This window comes from Apis dorsata, unplaced genomic scaffold, assembly GCF_000469605.1.
Source record: "Apis dorsata unplaced genomic scaffold, Apis dorsata 1.3 scaffold_127, whole genome shotgun sequence".
Taxonomy (NCBI): domain Eukaryota; kingdom Metazoa; phylum Arthropoda; class Insecta; order Hymenoptera; family Apidae; genus Apis; species Apis dorsata.
In genome coordinates, this window is record NW_006263420.1 from 861495 (window position 1) to 869354 (window position 7860).

A 7860-nucleotide genomic window follows, 5' to 3' on the forward strand; every position below is an offset into this window, starting at 1 on the left:
GAATAAGCCGGGAACGGGAAGGTTGGCGGTGGTCGGCGAAATTCAAGGACGAAATTCGACGGCCGACGAAACTTCCAAGAACAAATCGCTCCCCCCCGTTCGAGATAAGACGAGCAAGAATAGTAACATCAGCCGGGAGCCGGCCGACAGACTGAAAAGTTTCCACGCGGGGATCAAGGAGGCGAAAAGTTTCCGGCAAAAGGATGACGCATACGAGTGTTCGACCGATGAAAAGCGGGCGAGCGTCGATTGCGACGACACCAGGCAGATTAAGAAAGCGAGGAGAGCGAAAACACGGAGGAAAGCGGAAAGCAAGCGAGGATCATCGATCTCCGCCAAGGTGATCTATAAGCTAGTTGGCACTACTAACAAGCAACGACGCGAACTTTCGCCGCGATGCAGATCGGAAAATCATGCGAATCTGATCGTCGTCGACGCAGCGATAGTATCGAGCTGCGGAAACGCCTCTCGAGCAGTGGAACCGCCTCGTAAACTCGCCGATTCTTGCGTGGATCTTGGATCTCGGAAGACGGGCGGCCCTCGTCTCGGCGAATCTCGATCCTCGAGCGTGGACGCGACTCCCGTCCGCGACAAAGTTGGGAAACATTGGGTCGCCCAGACGGGCGAAAATCGCGGAGAGCCCCCTCCGCGGCGCACCTACGAGAAGAAGAGTTATCCGCGTACGTGTTGCGGGGTGGCGGAGCGCGCGGGCTGGAGCCGAGACGCGGAGAGACGAGGGGAGCCCCGGATGGGCGGGGATCCGGAACGCAGCCGGGGGGGGGCCCCGCTCCCCCCGCGCCGCGCCCCCCCACCCCCGCTGCTCCAGCCAGGACCCCACCCCCGTCCGCGCCAAAGTTGGGAAACATTGGGTCGCCCAGACGGGCGAAAATCGCGGAGAGCCCCCTCCGCGGCGCACCTACGAGAAGAAGAGTTATCCGCGTAAGTGTTGCGGGGTGGCGGAGTGCGAGGGATGGAGCCGAGACGAGGAGAGACGAGGGAGAGACGCGAATGGAAGGGAATCCGGAAGGAAGCAGGAGGAGAGCCCAGTTCCCCCGTTGCTGTGTCGCAGCAGATCTTTGCCGCGATTGTCCGTGCACGACAGCGGCGTCGCGTGCAGCGGCAACGAGCAATCGCCTCCTGCCGCCGGCCATCCCCACAATTCCAAACAACAATTGGCGGCCGATCTCAGGCAACTGCACACGTTGAAGCAACATTATTATCCGGAGGGTGGATGGGGATGGGTGGTGCTGCTCGTAGGGATGTTGGTACAGATGCTGTCCCACGGTGTGCACGGATCCAGCGGGATCTTGTTGCGGCAGGTGGCTGACAAGTTTGGGCAACGCGTTTACTTGGAGACAGGTTAGTCGCGCAGGAAGTTTCTCAAGTTCCACTCGATTCCCTTCGAAATTATTTTATTTATAGGTGGTCACAATCCGATCGTGCTCGACGGATATCGACGCTCGGATATCGTATCGTGTTACCGGAGAAATCGAGAAATCGGTTGTCACGCAAATCGTATTTACAAATTGAATACTCTGGTAACACGTGTACCGTCGTGCACGTGTTTTAAACAGGGGTTCTGTTACTATTCAAACACGATACGATACGTATCACCGCCTCGTGTTAACACGGAACGATATACGAGTATCTATCGACAAGTATCAAATACATAATCCTCCGCTCGTCGAATTTGATCAACCGCGTTTGCGTAACGAATCGATCGACCACTCGACTAACATTGATTTTCCTCGCAGGTGCATAATCCCTGATCATTAGAAATGCTTGTTGAAAAAGGAAGAAAAATTTCTTCAAAAAATTGGATACATAAGTCTCTCGATTCAATTATTCGCATTTGATTGGAAATCACAAATTTCTAGCATACTTTCGAAACATACATTAGAATCAACAGAAAGGAATTCGTAAAAAAAAAGAAAGAAAAAACGAGGAGTTTAAATTTAGATCGTCGATAAAACTTGTCCCACGCCCGAGTCCAGTTTCTCTTCGACGAAACATCTCGTGAAAGGGCGGGAAACGGTTCGAGCTGAATTGGGAATACAGGAATTTCCTTTGGAATCGTGGGAATTGGTCGGTGAAATTAAAGAGCGTCAACTGGAAAGCAGCGTGAAATCGAGGCTGAAATCGCGAAACGCATCTTTCACGTGCTCGTTCGCTTTGTCCGCTTGTTTCCCTCGTTTCGTCGCGGATACCATCTCTCTGGCGGAGGGCCAGATCCGACGCGGGTGTTTTCCAATACTCTTACATCTGCCGCCCAATAAACGAGATACGAATCGCGCTAATTATACGCGACACCTTCTCCTCCCCCGCGGGGAAAGTTCTCGCGGTTACGGAGGAAAGGGCGGAAGGGTGGAAGCGCCACTTGGCAAGCGTTCCACCCTTGTCGCTGGTAAACTTCACGAGCCTCGGATGAGTTATCACGGCCAGTATAGCCGTTATAACAGCGGGTAGTTTGCGCCGCTGTGGGATCATTTCTGAGTGTCCTAAGTTTGCGTTTTTGTGCAGTTGGCGTGGAATAGTCGCGGTTTATGGGGGAACGATTGGTTCGACAGGAATTTTGTATTCTTGTTCTGTAAGTGGAAAAGATGATAGTTATATCATTTTTGTAAAATTCGTGGGTTTCGATACAACGTTCGCTCAAAGAAACTTTCTTACTTTCAAATATACGTTTCCATTCTAAAATAATTTGAAATTGTGAGAAAGGATAGATTAACACGATCCATTTGAAAAAAATACTTTGATCGTATTAGTTTTACACGGTATGAAAAAATTTTAAAAATATAAAAGTGTAATGAGCAAATGTGACTAATTACTCTTTTTAATATAAATCAAAGTCAACAAAATTTCGAAAATTAATAATTAATAGAATATGGAGTTTTACAATATGAACTCCTTATTTTATTAATTATAAGATCTATTTAATTTATCATCATTCGATTACAAGAAATTCGAATCTCCAAATGGATCTTACAATGAAAAATAAAAATAATCGTGATTATTGTTGATTAATTAATTACAGGTAACGTTTGTTATCGATTAGATTCGTGTTTGAGTATATTCCAGTTGTATCGATGTACAGAAATTTCCCAATATAATTTAGAGGCGTCGTAAACGACGTCTCGACGCAACCGCTGGGAAAATCTATACAAAGCAAGGATGGTGCCGGTCGGTCTAATAATCCTTAGAAAATATTCGCAATTCTAAGGAGATGGCGGCGTTGTCCCTGCAGCGTTTCTCACACGTGGCCCAGTTATCTCTCGGAACGGAAGCAGGCCGTTCCCTTATCGAAACAGTAGGAGCTAAACCGAATTGGAAAGCAGTCGGCTATTCAATTATCGTAAAGCGGACAGGAATGAAACGAGAGGCAACACTTCGCCTCCTATGCTCTTCCTTCATTCAAAATCGTTGACAGCAATTCTCAGAGTATTCGTTTTATCATTATATCAATCACAACATGGAACGAAAACATGCTGGATCGATAACAATGATAACAATTTAAATCGAGAGAGAATTTCGTTGCGAATAATTTGATCGGATCTTTATTCTCTTCTTCGTCGATTCGAACGTCGATTTTTCACGTGAAATTCTTATTCGTAATATTTATTCATTCGTGGATCTGGCAACGATTATTCGCGAGTCATCCTCTCTCTCTGCATCATCCTCCAGTGAAACGATTCAAAGATTTATTGTCTAAAAGTGACGTCACGATAGAAGGTTGATCCAGTTTGAGAAAGCATGGACGCGTGAGAACAACTGTATAAAAGACTCAATTATCTCTATTCGAGTATCAAGTTCGTGGATAAAACGGACTAAAACGTTATAGAACGATTGTGAGCAGAAATCGATGATAGGTAAGTCGATTCGATCGGTTATCGACTTTTTGTTCGTGAAAGATAGATCCATTCGTTATGTAGAAAATTAAATGAGAGATAGATAATACGAATTATGATTTTCACGGTGCTCTCTATTTTCAATTATCCTCCACGCGATCTCATTGTGAAAACGGAGGCTAATAGTCGATATGTTATTGACGTATTTATACGTAAAATACGTAAAATATACATAAAATAATTCATTATATAAGCTATATATAGATAATTAGAATTTGGAACGATAGAAAAATATGGAAATTTTGGGAATGCTAGTATTCTTTCTCTTCGACACGAGGCAAATTCAAAAACTATTGTATGCGTTACAATAACGCATAATATCTTAAATGAATTAATTTGAATCGCTATAATGTCGATTCAAGTATTCATTGACTGGATTCGCACGATTTCCTATTCATAGCTAAATTAATTTATGGCATTATTATTCCATCATATCGGCCGTGTCGAGAACTTTCACGACGCCGGAAGACAGATCGCCTCCCACACGCGTTCTAAAACTATCGATCAAATGGGTAGATCGATTCGATGGAACGAAAATCTTTCGAGTTCGTATTCGAAACTGTCGCCGAATTCCACGTAACGAGAACTAGTTTGGAAAAAGAGCACGCAACTAAATACACGACACGGGGTTTAACGAGGCTGTCGCATTCTTTGTCGAAGTATTAACCACATACGGAACAAATATATGGCTTTAGATGGGCGAGATCAGATTATAAGAAAAACTTCCATCGCGAATTCGATTAATTACCGAATCCATGGAAACTTCATTCGTCTTTGATTCTGATAGATTTCTCTTTTTTCATTGAATAATCGAATTATTATTATAATAGTTCAAATTCTTTTTCTTAGAGTGCAAGTAGATTATTATACGAATTCATCCTTGTTTTCTTTTTTTACGAAAAAAATTCTATCGAATAATCATAATCTCTAAAAGTGAAATACTGTCTAAACGATCTCATTCAAATCATAATCGTAAATATCATTGAAGAGAGAGAGTTTTTCGAGCAGTTATTTAGAAAGTTAGAGGAAATGCGTCAGAAGTTGAGTGACAGGTACAAATGTATCATGGAGATGAGCATTAAGAAAGAATGTTTTAATGACGAGGTGAAACTTTGAGAACAAACAAATTTTAAGAACTTACAATCTATACAAAAAGTATTAGCATTTTCATTTTAGATAATTCATAATCTGATATGATACTCGACATTAGAACTCCAAAATAAGTTCTTTCTTTCAATTCGAATTAAAATTCAGATATCAGATTGAAAATTTCTCTTAAATTCTATCTCTCTTTTTCTCTCTCTCTCTTTCTCGATTAAAAATCCTCGTTTTCGATAACACGCGTTGCTGAAATTCTCACGAGGAGGAAACAAATGCCGCCAAGAACGAAACGAAATAAATAAGCAAGGCGGAAAGATGAGAAGAGGGCGATAAAATTTCTCTGAGACCGCCCCCTACCGCGAAACACCGCCAGAGAGATTCGCTATTTTTCGGCCTCCTTCCCGTTGAAAATTCCTTGAAAATTCCCGCTTGTTAAGGAAGTCGAGCTGTTTCAAGGTTCAAACGCCTCGTGAGGAGTTGGAGGAGGGGGCGAGGATTATTGTAACAGTGTAGATAAAGAAAAGGTGGGAGGGAGCAGAGGCTTCACGGAGAGAAAAGGGAATCCGAGCTAAGAGGATTCTGGCATCCTCTTCGACCAAGGACGTTGACAATCGGGAATTTCTTCGATCTCTTCTTGGCCGAGGATCCATCCTCCTCCTCTCCCTTCGCGAATTTTTGCTCGCTTCTTGCACAGATCCGTCTCGCAATATTGCCCTTCCGTCGCACTGGTTGCGAACGATACGATACGAGGCGAAGGAGAGAAAAAGCGAAATTGCTTTTCTAGGTCTCGGTGGAGAAGTGGTACTATAAAATGGTGGATAAGGTTTGGTAGATAAGATAAGAAGAAGAAGGAAAGAGTTGCAATAATTGCGTCTCCTTATCTCGGGGCGAATTTGATAGAGAAACTTGAAGGTAAGAAGCGCTGGGACGAGCGAAGATTGGAAAACGATTGGATAGGTTTTATAATGAAAACTTATTACTTTGAGATGGCTATTATTTATTTACATTGTTTTGTATTGATTTTGTATTTAATAATAGAACTTTTAATAATACTACCACGAATCATATGTCCTTTATGACGAATATTTTCGTGAAATTTTATTGAACGAAGATGATTGATAATACATATTTAAAAAAAGTATAAAGTATTAATTACGTTTGCATATTTTTTTATTATTTTTATATTGGACAGAAAAAATAACGTAATCTAAAAATCTTTGAAAGAAATGTTACGTTCGATTCAAGAGTAGATCGAAAAGTCAAACGAGTCTTTCCTCCCCGACCGGTTTAACACATATTTTCGTCCAGATCTACTTTCACGGTCGAAACGATCGTTTCATCCGCGCATAATTTCTGACATCGTAACGACACAGTGTATCGCGACGACGTTACTGACAACTGTGAACATCAACCGAGATATCGTGGAGGACCGTGAACCGTGTGATGGAATCGAGTTTGTTAGATATAATTTACGGGCCATTACGGATCCTTCCTCGTCAACGGTTACGCGCACGACGATGCACACGCGCGATATTCGCGGCTCAAATTGGCCGCCATAAAATAATGAGAGATACGGGCGGCGCAAAAATATCAGGGACGAGACTGTTGGAGAATCGAGGCTGTGATGGAACAGTGGAGTCGTTTGGAGGGAAAAAAGAAAGGGAGGCAGATTTATCGGGGAACGGGGAACGTGAAGATGACGAGAAAAATTGGCGTTCGAAGTGCGAAGAAATGCGCTACACCGGCGGAGAGAAACGTTGGAAATGCCTGTTGAAACGCGAGACGTCGCGATTATTTGAAATTTGCCTCGAAACGAGGGAAATATTCGAGATGCTTGGGTAAACGAACAACAAGAAACTTAGCGAAAGATTTGTTGTTCTATTATTTTACTAAAAGATATTTCTTGTCGCGGAATTTTATTATAATTAAACGGATAATCGAATAAAAAATATTGAACATGTTTTAAAGAATTGCAAAAAAAAAAAAAAATAATAAGTTTATGGAAGTATTGTTCAGCAATCGAAAGAATATTTAGCGAAGAAAATCAGTAACTGACATATGGAAATAAAATTCTACTATGGCGTCGTAAAAAGAAATATAAAGTTACATCCTGTCACTCGAGACATCCTGTCCAGATGCGTCCATTTATAGAAAGCATTCATAAATCCTTCAAATTTCGACGATTTGCAGACTTCGCTCGAATTCTTTCTTTTTTCCCCAGTCATAAGAACATTCGCCCACTTTCCCGCTCTCGTTCTTTCATCTCTGTATCGCAATTCTCCTTCGTTGCAATCGTCTCTAGAATCTCGCAAATGTGAGCATATTATTATTGGATCTTTAATTGGAACCCGATCTAATGACAATTGCGCCAACTGCGACCGTGTAATTGATTTTAAACTAATTATAAGTACACCTCCCAGACTTCTTCCGATTATATATTCGCAAGCTACCTTCGTTAAACGAAGCGTGATGCTTTTCAGAGAAGAACTCGAAATGGTTATCGTTGGGAGAAATGAAAGTGTGAAAGGAGAAAATATATTATTCGAAAAAGAGAATATAAGAAATCAATATTAAATTCTTCAAATTTTGATCTTTCACTGAAGCTACTTAATTAACCCGAATCCAATCTTGAAACCAAGATTTCACGATCGCAAAATCACAGTTAAAATATCTTGCTTCTCTTCGCAATTGAAGCCCTATAGATTTGTAAAGCGCAGAAATCGAGTTTGTTTCCCGGGAATTACATCGTTGATTTACATTCTCGAACGAGAATAAAACTGGATTGAAACGATGGCGAGAAAAAAACTGAGATAGAAAAAAAAAAAAAAAAAAAAAAAAAAAAAAAAAAAAAAAA

The 7860-nt window shown here is 41.9% G+C and overlaps 1 protein-coding gene across 3 annotated transcripts in view; it reads left to right on the forward strand.

The window, feature by feature from the left end:
- LOC102677656 (monocarboxylate transporter 2-like) overlaps positions 1–7860 on the forward strand; it is a 50265-nt gene that overhangs the window by 25128 nt on the left and 17277 nt on the right. The window contains exon 1 of one of the 3 annotated variants that reach the window (XM_006612824.2): positions 934–1359. The exons of the other annotated variants lie outside the window; for them this stretch is intronic. The gene's annotated coding sequence lies outside the window, so the exon portion shown is untranslated. Of the gene's footprint in view, positions 1–933; positions 1360–7860 lie in introns of those variants that run through there. 3 annotated transcript variants of the gene reach the window in all.